Source organism: Palaemon carinicauda, chromosome 15, assembly GCF_036898095.1.
Source record: "Palaemon carinicauda isolate YSFRI2023 chromosome 15, ASM3689809v2, whole genome shotgun sequence".
NCBI lineage: Eukaryota > Metazoa > Arthropoda > Malacostraca > Decapoda > Palaemonidae > Palaemon > Palaemon carinicauda.
Window position 1 is genome coordinate 46,244,401 of NC_090739.1, and position 22,500 is coordinate 46,266,900.

The window sequence follows — 22,500 nt, forward strand, 5'->3', positions numbered from 1 at the left end:
CTCTGTTTTGTACTCTGAATTTTCTTCAGCTGATAATTTGGTAAGCCATAGAACAGTGAGTTGCAGTAATCAATTCTTGAAAATATGTGGTGATTAATGAGTATGGCCATAGATTTTTCATCTAAGTATTTACTAATAAATGCTATGTTTCTAATATGATAGTTACAATTTCTTACCATATTTATATGTTCATTTATTGTCAGTCTGTCATCCATGATTACTCCAAGATTTCTGACAGATTTCTTTAGGTCAATGATCGATTGACCTATTTCAATTACTTTGGAAGCATTCAATTCTTTTTATATCTTTTTCATTTCCAAAAATAATACATTCACTTTTATCTTCATTGAGCTTGAGTTTTTTTGTTAACATTCAAGCCTTAATGTGTCATTCATTATTTCATGTATCTTTCTTTTAGCTTCATCAACTGATTCTATTGGGAAATAGAATTGCGTATCATCAGCGTATATTTTAAACTTAGCTCTGTGAGTTTCAATTATATTTGCCATTTCAATCGTGTAAATTTCAAACAGGAGAGGACCTAGTACACTGCCTTGAGGCACCCCTTTGTTTAGTTTTCTTGTCTCAGATTCAACATTTGATATTACTACTTTAACTTTGCGGTTTTCAAGATAACTCGCAAACCAGTCATATGCTCGTTTCTACGATGCCCACAGCTTTAAGGTCTTCCATCAGATATGTATATTCTACAGTATCAAATGCTGCACTTAGATCAAGCATCACAAGAAATGCAACACTTGCCATTTGTTATAATTTCTGTTATGTCATTTTTAATCGCTAACACTGTTGTTTGTTTAGTAATTTTCTCTGTATGCAGATTGAACATCAGGTATGGCATTAGATTTTTTCAGATGTTTCCCGTTTTGTTCGTGTACAGCAGTTTCAATAATTTTTTGAAAAATATGACAGATTTGATATTGGTCTATATGAACTTAAATTGTCTGTATCGCCTTTTCCTTTATACACAGGCTTGATACATGCAACTTTTTCACAATCAGGGAAAACTGCCTGTGTTGGACTCATATTTACCACGTTTCGGTAGGTCTCTTGTTGTCTGGTGAATATTTCTGCATCTTTTACATCGTTAATTGGAAATGGGTCATTTCCGCAGTAGGTTTTTTTTTTTACTTTCTTTATTATTCTCATATAATCACTCTGATTTAACTCTTTGAATACACTTAGCTTACTTACACCTGTTGCTGATGTATTCCTTCGTTCTTTTGTGCCGATGTTGTGAAAACTGGAGCAGATTTGATTAATTTTTTCTTCAAAATAATCAATAAAATCTTTTGCTAGGCATTTAGGATCATTAGTTCTGTCAGGCAATACTATTTCTGTCTTTAGACGTAATAGTCTCTTTAGGTTCTTATGTATTTTCCGTGGGTCATTTTCATTGCACACTTTTTTATAATAGGCTTTTTTTTTTAAAACTAAGATAAGGTAATTGTAGCGATTTCTAGCTGCTTTGTAATGCTGCCAGTTTTCATTATTTTTATTCCTTTTCCATTTATCCTCCATTTTTCTTTCCTTTTTTTCTCTTGTGTCTGCAACCAGCATGAAAGAAAGGGGTGGCTTTTGATCTATGTGCCGAGCCATAAGCAGTCAATGCCTGGTCCTCCCTGGTCCTAGCTTAATGGAGATCCAGTAACGTTCTTGAATTAATTTGGATTCATACATTTTTGCCCATACAATCGAGCACTGGAGCCCGGGAAGTCAATTAACTCCCGTATGACTCTAGGTGGGGGGAGGTACTATTTCTGTGGAGACTTTGCATATAATCAGTTTCATACTTGATCCTAATTATGTATTTGTTTTCTTTTTCAGATGGTGTTGCAGGTTGCTTTGGAATATATACGATAAAATAACTGTGGAGGTCCTTTAGAGAGTAGGGTTCCCGTGCAGTATAGGACATGAAAAGCGTCCCTCAAAGTAAGGTAAGTAAAGTAAGAGGGTATTATTGAGACTTTAATATTCCGACTATTTTTTGTAATTAACAAACCCAGTCTTTAATGGTGGTCCCCTAGGAGACACGAAGTCGATTTAAAACAAGTTTGCATCTCATTTATAATAAAATTTTGTATTCTGTGAATCTGAATATCCTTCTGTGTCTCCTGGCTTGGTGACGTCTCCATGTGGAAACCTGGCGGTGGTACATATTAAAGGATTTCGGCTCCTTTAATGTAACGAAAGCATGTGGCATCAGTACTGACTGGTTGCGTAGATTTCAATACTTGATATTTCAGTTGTCAATTCTTTTTTAGTTTATTGTGTCTAGCTTGAATGGGTTAGTGACCAGTTTTCAGGAGATATTAATATAAAAGGTTTCAGCATCTGAGAGGTTAGAAAAATTTTTGACATAGAATAATAGCTATTTCTATAGGAATAATAACGGTATATTTTCTTCTAACACCCTCTCTCTCTCTCTCTCTCTCTCTCTCTCTCTCTCTCTCTCTCTCTCTCGCTAGGAATAATAGCTTCTTTTTTAATTTCTCTCTCTCTCTCGCTAGGAATAATAGCTTCTTTTTATTTCTCGCTCTCTCTCTCTCGCTCTCTCTCTCTCGCTCGCTCTCTCTCGCTCGCTCTCTCTCGCTCGCTCTCTCTCTCTCTCTCTCTCTCTCTCTCTCTCTAGGAATAATAGCTTCTTTTAATCTCTCTCTTATACCTGTTAGTGTTTTAATCTAAGTCTCTCTCTCTCTCTCTCTCTCTCTCTCTCTCTCTCTCTCGCTAGGAATAATAGCTTCTTTTTATTTCTCGCTCTCTCTCTCTCGCTCTCTCTCTCTCGCTCGCTCTCTCTCGCTCGCTCTCTCTCGCTCGCTCTCTCTCTCTCTCTCTCCTCTCTCTCTCTCTCTCTAGGAATAATAGCTTCTTTTAATCTCTCTCTTATACCTGTTAGTGTTTTAATCTAAGTCTCTCTCTCTCTCTCTCTCTCTCTCTCTCTCAATAAGAACGATAGATAGGAATAATAACATTTTATGTTTTAATCTAATTTTTTTCCTCTCTCTCTCTCTCTCTCTCTCTCTCTCTCTCTCTCTCTCTCTCGTATTGTGATCTGTTCAGTTTCGATTCATTGATTATTGATATCTAGAGTAGGGGAACCATCCCCATCCCCATATGACAGCGAGCTTCTAATCATCAAAGTACATATATTCCATAGTCTCAGCTGTTTTATCTTTCATGAATGTATAGTTAGTACATTCATTATTCACATTTCATTTCTGTCAGAATTATTCGATTCTAACGTTCTATTGTACTTGGAATAAAATTGAAGTAAATTTCAGATGTGTAATGACTTATTTAAATTAATATTAAGGTCATTGTTGAATGACTAATATTTTCAAATTTATAGTTAAAAATGTGGGTAATGTGATAAATTTTGAACAAGACGGTTTATGATTGTGGAAACCTGTCAACCATTTAGCTGGTAAGGACACGGCTGGTTTATCCACGGGAAATTGCCCTTGCCAGGCCAAATTTTTACCCCATTGGTACCCATTTTTTATTCCTATTGGCCTCTCTTATTTCACTTGGCCTTGCGAATAATTAGCTGCGTTTCCTCATTTCGTGTCTTAACGTTGAACGATCTCCCTGGTCTCATCGACGTCATAGGCATGGTTTTAACTTTTAAGGTAATTACCTTAGTTTCAGGTAATTTGCATGGTTTCAAGGTAATGACATTTTAAAGGTAAATATAAGGTAATTTGTTTTACTTGCTGCAAACTCAAGGAAATTTTAACAGTTTTAAGGTAATCTAAGGTAAAAAGCAGTAAACAGTTTTAAGGTAATCTAAGGTAAAAAGCAGTAGCCTCTTAGGTAATGGTCTTATGCACAAGTGTAAACGCTGGTCAAACGAGACATTTAACTTTTTCATGCTACAAATCTCCTCGTCTGCCTACGAAGTATTTCTTATGATGTTGTTTTAATGAAAGATTCTATCTTCTGAAAGCTATTTAACTTTTAAAAGGGCATCATCGCTTTTATTGATTGAAATTTAATTTCCTTTTGTTCAAGATTTATAACAAAAGATATCGGCGTCAATGGCCCTCGATGTCAGGTTGCCAGAAAACTCGAAATCAGTTAATCAATAGAAATCCTCAATCCTGTTATTGATATCCTTCGTACTTAACACATAAGCTGAACAATGGGACGAGATACTTCCGGGCATAGTTCATCTCCTACTCTACTATACAGTCCATCGTAACTTTGAGGAGTCGGTAACTCTCTCATATTATTATTAGCGAGTCTGGGCTAGCTTAGAAATTTGCATAATGTATTTTGTAATTGAATGTAATCTGAAAGAGTTATTGAGTTCTTATCGAGTATTTTATATGTGGTGTCTCTCTCTCTCTCTCTCTCTCTCTCTCTCTCTCTCTCTCTCTCTCTCTCTCTCTCTCTCTCTCTCTCTCTCTACTTTTTATCCCATTATGCTTTAATTTCATTTGAGAGTTTGGGCTAGATTAGAAATCTGCATTACGTACTGAAATATCATTGAAAAGACTTATCCAGTTTGTACCGAGGTTAGCCTACATGTAACAACCACTACGCCCCCCCCCCCCCTCTCTCTCTCTCTCTCTCTCTCTCTCTCTCTCTCTCTACATGGTTAGTTTGTTAGTGTCACTCAACGTAATCAATGAATATCTAATAAAATTTTTAGTAACTGCCATTTATTAAGAATGGAAGAACTTATGGTAACTAATGTACTAATGTATTTATACTAATAAAAAACTGGTTGGATGAACCAAAACTCCGTCAAGGGTTTCAGAAAATGCTAGAATCTCCTTTGCATCAGACTACCTCGAGTTGTTGCATGTTTTATTAATCCGGCTGTGACAAGTTGTGGAATGATATTCCTAATCGGGTTCAAACTTTGCTGTAAATGTTTTTATGTTGAACAAGATGTCATATGTCTATTTATAGATTATATATGAACTGTCTGTTTTAATGTTGTTAATGTTTTTAAAATATTTTATTTTAATTTTTCATTACTACTCATATCGTTTATTTATTTCCTTTCCTCACTGGGCTATAGTCCCAGTTGAAGCCCTTGGGCTTATAGCACCTTGCTTTTCCAACTAGGGTTGTAGCTTATCTAATAGCAATAACAATGTGAAAGGGGTTAACAGATTCATTATTAAATGGCACTGATAGTTAACGTAGGGATACTTCGCTTACTTAGTACGTACCGTACGCACGTACGTACTTGTTTAATTGCTTGCTTACTTACTCACTTAGTTACTTTCTCACTTGCTTAATTACTCACTTGTTTGCTTACTCGCTTGCTTGCTTTCTTTTATTGCTAGCTTTCTATCTTACTTACTTACGTACTTACGTACGTACGTACTTACATGAAGGACTGCTTTTCTGATCCTATCCCGCAGGGGAATCCTGTGCCCTACAGGACATACAAAATGAGTTTATCGTGTATAGTGCGGTGCCATGTCATCACGTAGGTCTTGTTTGTTAAAATTGGTTTATTTATCTTCGTTTGGTCACAATTAGGCCTATAATGTCAGAAAATGGGGTTCAAATTGTTCAACCCCTTTGAACCCCCTCTTTCGGGCTCCTTATTGCAACCAGCCCCTCAACTTTGAAATCCTCATAACTTCGCTGTTTATTGATTGATTGATTTGGGTTTTTCTGGCATCCTGACTTCTGAGGTCATTGACGCCGATATCAATTAAAACCGCAAAAGCAAAGATTTCATTTTAAAAGTTAAATATCTTCCAGAAGACCTGCTTCTGAAATAAAACTAAAAATTTTGCTATTTGTTGAGGGATTTTCACAAAATCAGAGTCGTTTTAGTTTCCGATCGTGCTGAGCTCGTTTTTGATAATGGGTATGCAATCAGATATCCCTATCATTATCGTGTGTTAAAATTCGATCCAAATTTGGTAATGTACTGTCAATTACAAATGCCCTGTCGTCTCTGGTCCCCCAATGTCACCCCCATATTCTATAGATACCAGAATTCCAGGTGTACAGTAGAAGAGTTTAGTTGTTAGGGGCAGGATGACAGGTGGGGGAAGTACTACTTGTTAGGGGCCCCATTCACGCACCGGTATTACCTGCAGGTCTCCGGTTTGGGGCGGAGCTTCAGTGGTCGGACAACCGAAATTGTACCCATATATTACGCAGGTAACGCAGGCGGCCTGAATCACCTGAGTGACTAAAATCAGGTTAGTAATTAATATACTCTCGGCCAGCAATGGGAAAGGTGTTATCAGAGAGGGAGCTGCAGATTCTAGGTCTTAGTATTGTAGCTTACGAGAAACGTAAGCACCCTAGGAGTAGGAAAAGGGTTTAGATGAAGGAATGGCTAGCAAAATCAGAAGTACTATCACACACAAACCTGTTGTCACATTTAGTATGGGAGCCTCATGATTTATTTAGTTACCTACGAATGGTTGACTATAAATTTCGCAAGCTTTTAGACCTTGTGACACCACATATACAGAGGAAAAACTCTTGCATGAGATGTGCTATATCTCGGGTTACCAAATTTCAAAATAAGCCATCCGAGACACTCTTAAATCTCTCAATCTAGATAAATTTATACGCAGTAAATACACACACCCAGATCAACATATACAAATCTAGAGACCTATTGAAAGACATCAAGCATTTTAATGGAATATGAAGTAACAAAGCTAGGAAAATTAATATTTAATGCAAATTACAAGAAAGAAACTAAAGAAAACGAGACTAACTTGGAAAAGTTGTATTCAATATTATGAAATAAACTTTTTCATCTGAAAAACATGTCTGTAAAATTCTATGCAATGACAATTTATATTATATTTACACTGTAAAATAGCTTCTATAGTTGACACATCTAACTTATTTCTCTCGTCTGTCCATTGACCAGTCATCATAGAACCACATTTGCATTATGAGCAGGAATATTGAATAGATATTCACACAAAATGGTTATCTCAGAATACAGTTCCTTGAAGTCTAACTGCTGAAGGATGGAAAACCATCTTACATGACACATCTTGGTCACCCAAGGAGGATTTTAATAGTTGACCACAGGCAGAAAGCACGTTGTCGTAAAGTTTTAAACCTTTGTCTTTTAACACTAGACAAGAAGATTGTATCTGTCCCTATACTGGAGGTACATCTAATAATATCCATGAAAAGACATCAAAACTTTCTAAATCAAACCATTGTTCTCTAGTCTTTGGTAGTGCCATGGCCTCTGTCCATGTTCTGCCACTGTCTTTGGTTAGAGATCTCTAGCTTGAGGGTACACACAGACACACTATTCTACCTGGTTTCTCTTCCTCTTGCTATTTAGAAGTTTACATCTTGTTATTTTCAAGTTTTTATAGTTTATATATGAAAGATTTATTTTAATGTTATTGGTCTTCAACTTCTTGTAGTTTTTCTTTATTTCCTTTCCTCCCTGGGATATTTTCCCTTTTGGAGCCATTGGGGTTATAGCATCTTGCTTTTCCAATTAGGATTGTAGCTTAGCAAATAATAATAATAATAATAATAATAATAATAATAATAATAATAATGATAATAATAATGGTGGTAGTACATTTGTACAATCGTTTGCATTGGATGATGGCAAACAGTATGAAAGGCTATGGCTACTTATGCTGCTATTATCTTATTTTCTCTGTGTTTTTCTTGATAATGAAGTTTGTTTTTCTTGATCATCTTTTGAAGTGGAGGAAATGCTTTCTGTGTGCTTTGCCGAATCAATGTGTCTCGTGATATCATTCTTCCCGCCATGCTCAATACTGAAATTGCAATGGCTTCAAAGCAATTGGTTCCTTGTTTGATAAATGTCCACTCGCTGGACTATTCATCACAAAATTTACATTTACGTTTTGACATCTTGGGCTGCATGCAATTAGTTTTAAAGAGGAAAAAGTAGGCTGTGGGAAGCAGTAATGGCACTCTGGTATGGAGGAGGGTTAAAATGAAATGTCACAGTATGTTACCACTCAATAGTCAGCACTCACCTGGTACCAACCAATTTAATAAGTTGAAAATGCGTTTTGCTGCTTTATGCAAATACAGTAAACCTTGAGTAAAATGTTTTCGTTATTCAATTTATATTTTCATCATCGTAATTTCAAGAAAGAATCACCATTTTACGTTATATCATGAGGCGAGGGTCTAGTCTGGGACACGGGACAAAATTCGAGAAGTGTCCCGCAAAATCGCGACGTCTGGCAACCCTAGCTATATCACCAAGGGATAGACTTGTATACATCAATGAATTCATTTCAAAATCTTTTATCTACCCAGATGACTGACATGGTGAGTTCGAACCTTAAGCCCTGTCCACACAATCGAGCATGCCCGATGGGCAAACAATGATACCAGACCACAATAGTTAGTAAGAATGAGGGTTAATGACATCAGAAGCGGGAAAACCACAGACAGGAATCTGGCATCATACAGAGTTGCCAGATCCCTGCCTTTAGTTTTCCCGCTTCTGACGTCATCAACCCTCATTTTTACTAACTATTGTGGCCTGGTATCACTGTTTGCCCGTCGGGCATGCTCGATTGTGTAGACAGGGCGTTACCAATAAAATCACGCCATACACGCAACGATATAGTTAAACTACGCCAACAACGTTCTCACCTGAAGGCTGCAATGAGCGTGAATGGGGCACTTAAGGCGCCCATTCACGCACCGGTACTACCTGCAGGTCTCCGGTTTGGGACGGAGCTTCAGTGGCCGGGCGCCGAAATTGTACCCATACATTACGCAGGCGGCCTGAGTGAAATCAGGTTAGTCTACTCTCGGCCAGCAATGAAAAAGGTGTTATCAAAGTGCAGATTCTAGCTCTTTGTATTGTAGCCTACGAGAAACGTAAGCAGCCGAGAAGGGGGAAAAGGGTTTGGATGAAGGAATGGCTAGCAAATACAGAAGTACTATCACACACCTCATGATTTATTTAATTATCTACGAATGGATGAGTGTACATTTCGCAAGCTTTTAGACCTTTTGGCACCACATATACAGAGGAAAGGCACTTTCGTGATATGTGCTATATCTAGGGTTACCAGATTTCAAGATAAGCAATCTGGGACACTCTTAAATCTCGCAATTCTCAGCCTATAATATTTATATCTAGATAAATTTATACACATGGTATATATACACACAGATTAACATGTAAAAATCTAGAGATGTATCGAAAAATATCAAGCATTTTAATGGGATATGAAGAAACAAAACTAGGAAAATTAATATTTAAATCAAATTACAAAAAAAAAAAAAAAAAAAAAAAAAGACTGACTTGGAAAAGTAGTAATCAATATTTATGAAACAAACTTTTTCATATGGAAAGCATGTCCGTAAAATTCTTTGCAAAGGCAATCTGTATTCCATTTACACTGTAAAATAGCATCTATAGTTGACACATCTAACTTATTCCTTTCGTCTGTCCATTGAGCAGTCGTCATAGAACCACATTTGCATTATGAGCAGGAATATTGAATAGATATTCACACAAAATGGATATTTCAGAATACTGTTCCTTGAAGTCTAATTGCTGAAGGATGGAAAACCATCTTTCATGACACATCTTAGTCATCCATTCATCCCGTTTGCTCTGCAATTGTTGATCAAGGACGACTTTAATAGTTGACCACAGACAAAAAAGCACGTTGTATAAATTTTTACTCCTTTGTCTTTTAACACTAGACAAGAAGATTGTATCTGTTCCCATACTGAAGGTACATCTAATAACATCCATGAAAAGACATCGAAGCTTTCTAAACCTAACCATTATTCTCTAGTCTTAGGTAGTGCCATAGCCTCTGTCCATGTTCTTCCATTATCTTTGGTCCCCCCAGATGCTGAAGCCTTGATGAGGATGGGTGCTTAAGGATCAGCAGCTGGGGTCCGATGCTCGGTGGGAATAGATTTCCCACTGGTCCTTGGTGCCAAACTGCTTATCCAATTAATTTAGTCTGCACTTTCTCTTTTCCTTTTGTTTTTTTCATTTTTTTCCATCTCCAACTCTTGGGCATGAATTTGTTGGTGACTTTGGCTTATGTTTGACTATGGTTTGGCTGCCTCTTTAGATTTGGCGCTGGTGGGATGGACGGTATGCCATCTCAAAAGAACTTGAGTACCCGACATGCCCGAGCGAGGGGAAAGTTTTATGTCAAACCTTTCCCTCAGTGCTGGGTCTGACGTTGACGGCCGTCATGACGCCTCAAGTGCTGAGGGCGGGGGTGTATATCTGGATATTGCCCCTAGGGCGGCCCTAATTTGAGGGATGACCCCATCCTCTAAGTGTGGCTCCTTGGTGGGTGGGGGGAATATCCAGATGAAATGAGTCCTCGTCATTATGGCAACCCCACCAAAACTCGTTGACGACCAATCCGCTTCCTTTCCTATTTTGGCAATAAATAATTCTAAGAGCTCCATTGTTACTATGGAACCATAAGAGGAACTTATAAAAACAGTAATCCTGTTAGTTAAACCAGTGCCTTTTGACTGGAGTTTGTATGATATTCACAAGGAGTTTTCAAAATTTGGACTAATAAAAGAAATCAGGAATAAACTTGGCAATTATAATAATTTCTTTGAAAACTGGATTATTTTTGATAAAGTGACAGAAGCCCATAGAGCATACAAGGAATTTAATTCAGTTACTATGAATGTTAAGCTTTCAAGGGCAAAAGAAGTACCTAGGTATCTGCTATGGGTTTCACAGACAGTGCAAGTGCGATTTTTTGCAATTATTCTGTAACGAACAGTCGTATCAATACGAGATGTTGCTATAAAGTATTACACCCAGTGAGGAAATTTATAGGGGTATAATGAATCGTTAATTATTAATTATAAAGACACTTACCCCTATGCCAAAGGGCAAAATCTCAATCATCCAGTCACAAAACCGAACAATAATATACAGAACCTCTACCTTCACCCCCTCCCTCCCTCTCCTTTCATCCCTCACCTGCTCTCCCCCTGCTTCAAGCTATCTCTCTCCACCTCCACGCCATCCATCCCTCTCCGTTCTTTCCCTTCCCTTCATGCTCTCTTTCTGAGAAGGTAGCTTAAGTTGCAACTTATTTTGTATGATTTTTTTTTATATCAAGCACTCTATCTATCTATCTATCTTATCTAATTATAATATTTATTGTTGTAGATATGGAACAATTCAATCGGTTGTTACCTATCAGATGACTGACTGCTTTAATCACTCTCTCTCTCTCTCTCTCTCTCTCTCTCTCTCTCTCTCTCTCTCTCTCTCTCTCTCTCTCTCTCTCTCTCTATGGTATTGGTTTATGTAAATAATTATTAGATTGACACCTATCTGAAGGGTTTTGGAGTAGCTGAGTGATAGACACTATGACTGATAGGAAAATGGCTGTTGTATACGTACCTGCGTTTTCTTGCCTTCTTTTGGCAAACCTTATTTCTACTCAGGGCATTAGCCATTTACTGGTATTACGAGGGAGAGCTTAAAGAAGTGATGGCCACCTCAGAAGATGTCTGTCCGTATGGTTGCAGAAATGAGTTTGTCCCCCAACTCTTCAACTTTTTTAATAAAGAGAAAGCTGACAACTGCCTTCAGATTAGTTTGCATAGGTGACTTGTTACAGTTACTCTATGAATTACTAATAAACATTGACCCTTTCTACAGGACATTCATCAGAGTTAAAGCCTTGATTATACTGATACATTTATACAACAGTGTCAATTATTATTAGATTGATAGAAAAAAAATCATAAAAAAATATGTTTAAATCAAAGCAACATTCAGAGAGAGAGAAAGAGAGAAGGAAAGACGTAGGGCAGGTGAGAGAAGAAAGGAGAGGGGAGGAAGAAAATGGGGGTTGAAGGTGAAGGGGGTTGTAGGCAGGCGGAGCTCTTCCAACCTGGTGTTCGTTTTCTTGCTTGGCTAATGAGTTTTGCCTCTTGGTATAGGTATAAAAGTCTTTATTATTTACAATAAATGATTCATGATACTCCTATAAATTTCCTTACTGGGTGTAATACACTATAGTAAAATCCCGTACTGATACGAGTGTTCGTTACAGAATAATTGCAAAAAATCGCACTTGCACTGTCTGTGAAACCCATAGTAGATGTCTATAGACCTCATAATGAACCTGAAGAACCTAAAATAACTAAAATATCTAGATCACCAAATCTAGCTAAGTGGTTAATTATTACCACACAAAGTGAGAGAGGCAACCTCTTCAAGGTGAAGAGGTTAGTAAACCAAAAAATTGGTAATGTAAACAGACCAGAGATATCTCGTTTTGGACGTAACAATTTTCTGGTGAATACCAAAACAGACGGACAAGCAGTAATGCTTCTCAATCTTAGGCTTGATCCTGATGGAATAATAAAACAATAAAACCTCACTACAACTTCAGCTATGCAAAAGGGGTTATATTTAATAAAGATACATATGAGCTGGATGAGAACGAGATTTTGGAAATGTGTCCAGATGTGATTTGGAAGGTATTTAAAGTGCCCCATTCATCAGTGATTATTTTAAATTTTGTGAATTCTTATTTGCCTCCAGACATTGTTTTTGACAGTGAAATAGTTAGAGTTCGTCCATATAGACAGAGAGTGCTTCATTGTTCTAATTGTTTTGGTTTTGGGCACTCCTCCCGTATTTGTACTAGGAATTAGATCTGTGGATCGTGTGCCCAACCTGAGCATGGGGAGTGTTCAACACCTGTAGAGTGTTAGAACTGCATAGGTGACCATCGGGCCCGTGATAAAGAATGCCCTGTATTGAAGAAAGAGCAAGAGGCATTGCTGAAATCTATTAATGAACACATCAGTGTTGGACATGCAAAGAAGCTATTAGGGAAAAAATCTTATACAGATGCAGTGAAGAGTTCTGTTGACTCCTCTAGTTGGGCTCCTTGGGTCCCCCTTGTTGTGGCTCCTCTGGCCCCCCTTAGTGGGGATCCCCTGTTACCCTCTGTTGGGACTCCTCTGGGCCCTTCGGGCGAGGCTCCTCCTTCACCCACTTGTGGGTCTCCATTGGCCCCCTCTGATGGGGCTCCTCCTGCCCCCTCTGGTGGGGCTCCTCCTGCCCCCTCTGGTGGGGCTCCTCCTGCCCCCTCTGGTGGGATTTCTTCTGCCCCCTCCGGTGGGATTTCTTCTGCCCCCTCCGGTGGGGCTTCTTCTGCCCCCTCCGGTGGGGCTTCTTCTGCCCCCTCCGGTGGGGCTCACAAACCTCCTTCTAGTGAGGCTCTCATAGCCCCTACATCTGTAACCGGATCGATTTAAGATCTTGATTAGTTCTTAATGCCAGATATTGAGAACTCTTCATACCAAATTATACCATTACCTGTCTTAACAGAACATCAATCCAATGACGGTGAGGAAATGGAGGCACAATCTGTTAGACAAAAGAGGCCCCTTCCTCCCCCTTCACCTTCACGTTCTCAGGATCAGGGTAGAAGAACTGAAAATAAAACTGAAAGGGCAACTGAAGGGACAGCATCAAAAAAATCGTTTTAACTATCTAGATCAACAAGTATTGAAAGTATGGCTGGCAAGCCATCTCTCTCTAGGTCTTAGGTTCCAAAATTAGAAAAAAAATAATTTAAGAAATCCAATTAATGTCTCATGCAATGGAACATCCATGGATTTAATTCAAATAGAGAACAAGTTCGGGTTCTGTTTAAAGAACATAATATATTTGCAATCTGTATACAGGAGACTAAATTGGGAGATCTTACCCCCAGTTTAGGTTATAATTTTTAATTTTATAGGTCTCCACCTCTAATAGGTGCTCGTGCTCAGGGAGGCACAGGCATAATAATTCGCAAGTCTCTTAAAAACAGAGTTGTTCACCTGAATTCTGCATTGCAGGCTTGTGCAATTCAAATCTTTACTGACAAATGGATCACTATTGGTTCACTTTACCTTGATCTAATATTAGAAAATAGACTTCAGGATGCACATGGTAATCCTCGTCAGCTAGAATTAAATGACTTGCAGTTCTTGATAAACCAACTTCCTCAACCTTTCATATTGATGAGGGATTTGAATGCCAAACACACCCTATGGGGAGAGCAACATTGTGATCGATGGGGTTTGATAGTAGAACAACTGCTTGACATGAATGACATCACTTTAATGAACGATGGTTCCCCTACTAGACATGATGTTTATCACAGTTCTGATTCAGCCATAGACCTCACTATTTGCTCTTCATCTTTGAGGTTAGATTACCAATGGACAGTAGACCAAAATGATCATGGCAGTGATCATTGGCCCATTCACTTGAAGTATATAAGAAATATACCATCTCCATGTTTACCCAAATGGAAAGTGGGGAAAGCTGACTGGGGATTATTTAATAAATCCACTGAAATTTATCAAAAGAAAAATTAACTCCAGAGCTCAATACAAGCATACGAGTATTTAGTGAACATATTGTTGTGTGGGGCCATGCTCTCCATACCTCAAACATCAGGTAAACCTCAACGTCCTGTAGTTCCTTGGTGGAATGATGCCTGTGCTTTGATGCGGAAGATATCAAGAACTTGCTACAAGAGATATTGTAGATACCCTTGTTTAGCCAATAAAATAACATACAGAAGAGCTCTTGCTAATAAAAAAAAAACTTAAGCAGGTAAGGAGAGAATCATTTATTAAATACATAAGCAAATTGAAATATAATTCCCCTCTTCTCATTAGTCTGGAATAGAATCCGAAGGTTGCAAGGGAAATTTGTCCATCTCCCTTGCCTATATTAAAAATTGATGGTCTCTTTATATCTAATCCTGGAGAAGTAGCTGAAGAGTTTGGTAGGCATTTTTCGAATATATCTAGTGTCTTACAATATCCTGCAGCATTCAGGGATATTAGAAACACTACTACGGTTGTTCCTCTTGTTAGTACAAAGTTAGTGTCTTACAATCTTCCTTTTACCATGGAAGAATTGGATAATGCAATTTCATTGTCTTCCCCAACATCTCCTGGGGAAGATGATATTTTATACTCCATGATTTTTAATCTACCAAAAAAGTACAAAACAATTTCTTTTAGATATTTTAAATAGTTTTTGGACTTCAGGAACTTCCCCTAAGTCCTGGAAAATATTGATAATAGTTCTTATTATAAAACCAATAAAGGATTCGTACCTCCCAAAAAATTATAGGCCAATTGCTCTTACTAGTTGTGTTGGCATGATTTATGAGAGAGTGGTCAATGTGTCTCGTTATATCATTCTTCCCGCCATGCTCAATACTGAAATTGCAATGGCTTCAAAGCAATTGGTTCCTTGTTTGATAAATGTCCACTCGCTGGACTATTCATCACAAAATTTACATATACGTTTTGACAACTTGGGCTGCATGCAATTAGTTTTAAAGAGGAAAAAGTAGGTTGTAGGAAGCAGTAATGGCACTCTGGTATGGAGGGTTAAAATGAAATGTCACAGTATGTTAATACTCAATAGTCAGCGCTCACCTGGTGCTAACCAATTTAATAATTTGCAAACGCGATTGGCTGCTTTATGTAAACACAGTAAACCTTCAGTAACATGTTTTGGTTATTCAATTTATATTATCATCATCGTACTTTAAAAAAAGAATCACCATTTTACGTTATATCATGCGTTAAGGATTTTAATTTGTTAATATTTTTTCTATTTATTTATATATTTTCAATGATGAACTAAATACGGGACAAAGAGCATCCCGTGAGGGTCTAGTCTGGAACACTGGACAAAAGGATAAAATTCGGGACATGTCCCGCAAAATCGGGTTGTCTGGGAACCCTAGCTATATATCACCAAAGGATAGACTTGTATACATCAATGAATTAGTTCAAAAATAATTTTTGAGCTCAAGCCATGTCGTCCTGATGGAAGTTCCTTAAAGTAGCTTCCTAAGGGATATATGTACTACAGTGATATTCCCAGAGAATTTTACCTTTAGGTATCCAGAATTCTAACTCCTGGCGCGAATATCCTTAAACTTTCTCTCAAGGATATCGCATAATATCAGAGGACGTATTCTTGACACGCCACATAGCAATCTGCACCCCTAATAGCGTTTACGCTTCGAGGAGGTGTGGCAAAATAAAAGGGAGCCGTATCAAGGCTACCCCGTTCTCGTACTACTATTGAGTATGATAACAGCGCCATTCCCACGATGGCGGACATTCTTTATTTTGTAGCGATTTCGCTCGGTGGTATTCCCTGCTGATCTAACTTTTTGATCGTTTTAAAGGATTATATTATGCTTTTTCCATCTTCCGCCTCTGGAAAGTTGAGTATCGGGTCTTTACTATGAGTATAATTTAGCTCCTGTTTCACAATGAAATTAGAGTAATTTATTGTGCTTAAGAGCTAGGCCAGTTACTGGAGGCGCCATGGGCGCCGTCATTCGTTAGGCATGTGTTATTTAGATAGCAGAACGACTTCCAGTTTAAATAGCTTTATTTAATTATTTTAATTATTTAGCTATTTTGGCAATTTTTCTCGTAAAGATTTGATAATGTGCTTAATTTTCCTTTCTCTGTCGATCGTATAGTTAGAGTTTCGGTGATTTAGGTAACCGAGATCTCGTCTAGCCTAGGTATCCTAACCTAGGCGTTTTACTATACGTTCAGACATCCGCCGGTTACCCTCGTGTATTGTTTTTCAATTCAGCGAAGACTGATACCTCCTAGAATTTTATGAAACATTACACGTCTCTTCGGAGATTTTAGTTTAATCTCTTTCCCTCTGAGTGTAGCTTCAGGCTGCACCCTAATAGCTGTGCCTTGAATTTTATTCAGACATGACTAACCTAGGGTTTATCCTGCCTCTTCCCTTAAACCGCTGGTTGTGGTATACCAGCAGGTTTTGGGATTTAGTCAGAATCTCAGAGTATTTAGTCTTATGTCGGCGACCTGCCGGTAGGGCGAATGGGTTGTAGAATATCATCATTCCCCTGCCGACTAGGCTGCCGGCAATGGAGGTTAGTCCTCCCTAGCCACACTTGAAGTAGTGGTAGGATACCATCTTCTCCTTGCGACTATAAGACTAGTCCTGCGCCGCAGTCCTCTAGGCTGAAGAGTGATCTTCTTTTGCCTAGGATGACGTGGCACTGGAACTCTGTTTCTCCCGTGTTGAGAGGAGGCGGCAATGCCGCCATCCCTTTAACTGTATCGGCCATCTCTAGGATGGAGAACTGAAACTCTCCTATCACCTAGGATTCTGCTGATACTGTAACAGAGTTTCTTTTAACAGGTGGTGGGACTGACAATTTTGCCAGTTCCTTTCACACTCTATACAGGACCCTGTTACCTACCCCTCTGTCCACTTTTGATGGCCGAGCCATTGTCTTTCTTTGGGCGGCATCTTGCAACCTTACCATTGCCGGTAGGTTGCCAGAGCCATCCAGACTCCCTCTCTAGCCATGACATTGGCTGACGGCAATGCATACTGCCGGAAACAACATCATCTATCGGCAGCTATGGTCCCTACCATTAGCCGATGACTGTCGGCAACCAAGATGGCTGCCGACAGCTGGCGGTTGCGGCAACTGGAGGCTGGCGGCTGCCGACTGCCGGCAGCCATGATGGCTGACAGTGGGAAGTCCCTTGCTATCCCCAAGGTTCCTCATTTCTCCCTTGGACTGTTATTCACGTGTTCTGTTGCCGGATTACCGCCGGCCAGACTAGTACAGATAAGTGCTGACTTAGATGGCAGCACGCCGACTGTACTGATACTACCGGAGGCTAGCCTGCCGGCAGTGTATTGGCGGCACCTTACCGGCAATAGTACTATAGCTGGATGGAAGCCTGAATGGTACATTCTCCCCTTCCACTGGAACCTTCTATTCGGAAAAAAGGCAGTAAAATGAGACTTTTACATCCTTAATTACTGTTTTCATACACAGTAAAGGAGTAGCCTTTCCTCCATGCTATCAGGGAGATAATCCTTTGTATACTCGTTTGGTTTTCCTTTCTTTACAGGAGGAACACCATTATACCTTGTGCTGCAGTCCTCTGCAAGGCCAAGAGTAAGTATTTTTACGGTCATAATACTTGCAGGTTTCATGCCCCCTGCAATATTATTTCCGGATCCCTACATTATTGGAACCCACAGGTTTGCAATATATGTCGGACATTAATGTCTGAAGGTTTTGAAAATCCCAAGTCTACGGAGACTAGGGATACAGCTCAATACAAATTACGCAACTGGGTGAGAGGCTTCCAAAAAATCTCTCCGGGACCCTTCCTACCTAATGATAGGATGCGTAAGCTACTATTTCCGAAAGCAATCAAGGAAATAGTAGTGCCTCAGGAGCCAACTACAACCCCTGATGGCCAGAAAACCTTTGGGATTGAGGGCAAGAAGTGCTGCAAGGTAGAAGAGAAAAATGTCGTGTTGGAATTTCCGCCGGCTATAGAGCCATCGATGTCGACATCTTAGTCTTCTACTCCTCTATTGGATAAAATGGTACAATTATGTATCCAACTGAAGAATCAGATAGAGGGCTTTCATAAACAAAATGAAAAGCAGGAAGAAAAATGCAAGATAGAGCCTCGCAAAGCTTCTCTTGTCGCTTCCCAGGGGTCAGTCAAACGACCCATGGATCAAGACGTACCAACATGCTCCAAAACCAATCCCTGGAGGTTTGAGGAGCAGATGCCGATTTTAAATGGCAATCTCTACATCTCTGAGAAAATGGGTGCTGTTCCTTTGGACAAAATTCAATTTTGGCCAAGCTTTGATGCTTTCCTTAATTGTTGGGTTCGACTGAAGTACGAACCAAAGTCAAGGAAAGGAACAGAACCAAAGGAGGTCATGATTCTCGACCATGATAAGGCACAGACTATCCTCTCGGGTAGTCTGAAAAAGGCGGGTTATTCAGAGTCGAAGGTATTCTCACTGAATAACAGACACCCTTTCTTTCTTGCTCCTCCACTCTCATTCCCCTTTACGGGTAAGGCATTTATATCTGTTGCCAAAGCAGTGGAGGCAGGTAAGCCATGTCCCACACTCGAAGAGTGCAAGCCTCTGTCACCAGCTTTTCCCGGACAGGAAAAGGATTGGAAAGAAGTCCATTTGACTTTTTCAGTAGGAAAATTAGACGCGGATGTCGCAAGTCGACAATTTAATGTATGTCTCCCTAAATTATCTGAGTTGCTCTTGCATAATGAACAAGAGACAAAGGAGAGACTTGCGATCTCCCTTTCTCTACAAAACTACATAGAGTTGTTTTCAACCTATGAAAATACCCCAGACATGATCATGGTCATAGCCAAAATGCATATGGCTACCTTAGTGAAGGACCTTTACGCCTTTATGAAGGCTAGGAGAGCATGTAGAGAGTTTGTGTTCGCTGCTGTAACAGTGAAACACGAAACGAGGAAGCTAATATCTTCCAACACCTGGGGTAAAGACCTCTTCCCACACGAGGTAATTTAGAAAGTAATTAAGAACGCCACCATAGAGAACATAAGTCTTCTCCAAGAATGGGGCATCCTTTCAAAGAGAAAATCTTCCATGGTTGTGGGTCCCCAACCTAAAAAGAAGATCGAAAATGCTGGAAATATCCGGGCTGCTCAACAACATCCCACTATTCCAGTGACCACGATGCCACAGGCAGATGGTCAAAAGTCTAAACCTACTGACTATTCGAAGCATGAAAACACTTCTGCTAGGAGGAACTTTCCTTCAGGATTGCAGAACCTTCGATCCTTCGGTCCAAAGCCTATTGAAGATGAGCCCTTGATGGGAAACAGAAATGTCCCCACCATCATTTCCTTACCTTCTCCTACAATTCAAAATCTTCCTGGAGGAGTATACCTGAGAGCTATAGAGCATACAGGTGGTAAGAAAAGTATAGCCCATCGAGTTCCAGGGAAGGCTGTTTTGTGTTCACGAGAAGGACTCAAGAAATCTCTGAGTCATTCTGAACTTGTCACCACTCAACAAGTTCATAAAAAACAGCAAGTTCTGAATGTTAATCCGTCAGAACATTTAGACCTTTTCCCAAATAGGGGTGTTTGTAGTCTTGTCAGACCTGAAAGGTGTCCTGCAAACCTTCCATCAACCAACCCCCTTCCTCCTATCTAGAATTCAAGTTACAGATAGTAACATTCATCCTAGGAAAGATACGTGTCGGACTCACAGTCCTAAGTATCTTCATAGGATTGGCAAACTTAGTCACGTCAAAGTCAAGCCTAGAAATGGTTCAAGCATTTATATACCTGAACGAGAGGCTGGCCAATGTACATTCAAGGAAATGATCCGGTTCCCAGGACATCACGGATGCAAGATAAGCTTCTAGAAGTCTCGACTTTCTCCAGCTCAAGGGTTTCAATGGCTGAAAAACCATTGAAGCCCACGGTCACATCAACTCTCCTTTCCCTTGGGAATATAAAAGGAGGTCGCGAGGTCTGTCAAGAGACTTGGGTAATCAGTCAAATTTCCAAGACGCTAACAGGGAAAAGCGCTAAACTTTCCCCAGTTCGCAATAGTGACAGACCTAGTGCAAAGAGCACAGCGGAAAGATGCGTTAAGAGCCTGCATCAAACGCTTGAAGAGTTAAAAAAAGACTGATATCGGTCCCTGTTTAATCGCTTCTCTAACAAAAATTAAAGCACGAAAGTCCCAAGACTCTGCTGGTCCTATCATGAGAGGGGAAGTCCCCTCCACACAGATCCCTTTCTTAAAGGGATGGCACCTGCCAGCAGTTCATTTACAATTGATCCACAAGGTGACAGTGGATGCTCTATTTCTGTCCAAGCCGATAGAGTTGGAATGGTCCATGGACGCAGACCTATTCCCTCCCAGATGGGAACAAGTCCCGGAACTGCAATTCAACCTCTTCGTCACGAGCGTCTTCAAGAAACTACCTCGATATGTAGCCCCATATGAGGATCCTCTAGTGGGGCTGATAGACAATATGAAGAAGTTGAAGATGAGGCTGGTCCTAGCTCTGATCCTAGGTTTATTTCCTAAGGTTCAGAAATTAACTGCCTTCGTTTTATCACAGAGAACCCAAACCCTTCATTTCATGATTTTCTTTAGCTGTTAGAAAAAGATTTGGGATCTCAAAAGGCAATATAGAATTCTTAGAAGAATACAAGGCTAAGTCAACTAGAAGACAATATGAGTCTTCCTGGAAAAAGTGGGTTGCGTTTGTGAAAGCAAAAGGACCGGAAGAAATTTCAATGAACTTCTGTCTGTCCTTCTTTGTCCACCTACATAGCCAAGATCTGACGGCCAATACGATAAATACGTGCAAGTCAGCCTTGACTAGGCCTCTCCTAATGGTTTTCAAGTGGATCTGGTGAATGAAATCTTTAATAAGATTCCGAAGGCATGCGCTAGGCTTAGGCCACAGTACCACCAAAGCCCATCTCTTGGTCTTTGGACAAGGTCCTACATTATGCCTCATCTGTGAACAATGAAGATTGTTCTCTCAAGGATCTAACCCAAAAGGTTATTTTTCTATTTGCTATAGCCTCTGGGGCTAGAGTTAGTGAAATAGTGGCCCTATCCAGAGATGAGGGTCACATTCAGTTCACGGAAGTGGGAGAACTGAATCTCTTTCCTGATCCATCCTTTCTCGCTAAAAACGAGCTACCCACTAAGAGATGGGGTCCCTGGAGAATCTGCCCTCTGAAGGAAGATGTCTCTCTATGTCCGGTAGTGTGTCTAAAGGTCTATCTTCGTAGAACTGCAGACTTAAGGGGAGATCAGCTCATTATAGGAGAAACTTCTGGATTAAATTTATCCCTGAAACAACTAAGGGCGAAGCTCACCTACTTTATTCGTAGAGCGGATCCGGACAGTACTCCCGCAGGTCATGATCCGAGAAAGATTGCTTCGTCACAGAACTTCTTTCAGTATATGGACTTTGAGTGTCTTCGTTCATACACTGGATGGAAATCATCCAGAGTGTTTTACAAACACTATGCAAAAAAAGTGCATGAACTGAAACACTTCGTTGTGGCGGCAGATAGTGTATTAAAACCTGCCCCCTAATTACTGTGGTGAACAGTTAATAGCTTGGGACCTCACATGTCCTCGCACATGTACTGGGTGAGAATCATCCAGTGTTTTCTACAAACACTACGCTAAGCAAGTCCATGATCTGAAGCAGTATGTGGTGACGTCGGGTAGAATACTTAACCTGCCGTCTAATTCTACGATGAACAGCTAATTGACTGGGACTGTCAATTAAAGGGAGAAGGGGTCATCCCTCTTAGGGTGTGACCTCTCTTGATTAAGTGTTACCATGGTGACACTAGCTCAGTTCAAAATCCCAGGTGTGGAATTATACAGATAGCACTAGTGCCGGTGTACGTAGTACACAGTGCAGATAGAAGTAACCAGTGCAGGAATTATGAAGAGAAATTGTTTTATAAGTTTTCTTCAGTCTGAGAGTGGCACTCATCATTTCTTCCTTTTAAGAAAGAATTATAGTCTCTGTACTCGTTACAGGTATAATCCCATTGTCATACTACATTCGTTTTACTGGTTATCTCTCTTAGTCATTTATTAGG

The 22,500-nt window shown here is 39.7% G+C and overlaps 1 long non-coding RNA gene across 1 annotated transcript in view; it reads left to right on the plus strand.

The window, feature by feature from the left end:
• The first annotated feature begins 1,840 nt into the window (after positions 1 to 1,840).
• LOC137654279 (uncharacterized) overlaps positions 1,841 to 22,500 on the plus strand; it is a 32,771-nt gene continuing 12,111 nt past the window's right edge. Inside the window, exon 1 of the long non-coding RNA XR_011046583.1 lies at positions 1,841 to 1,955. This is a non-coding gene — a long non-coding RNA (uncharacterized lncRNA). The remainder of the gene's footprint in view (positions 1,956 to 22,500) is intronic.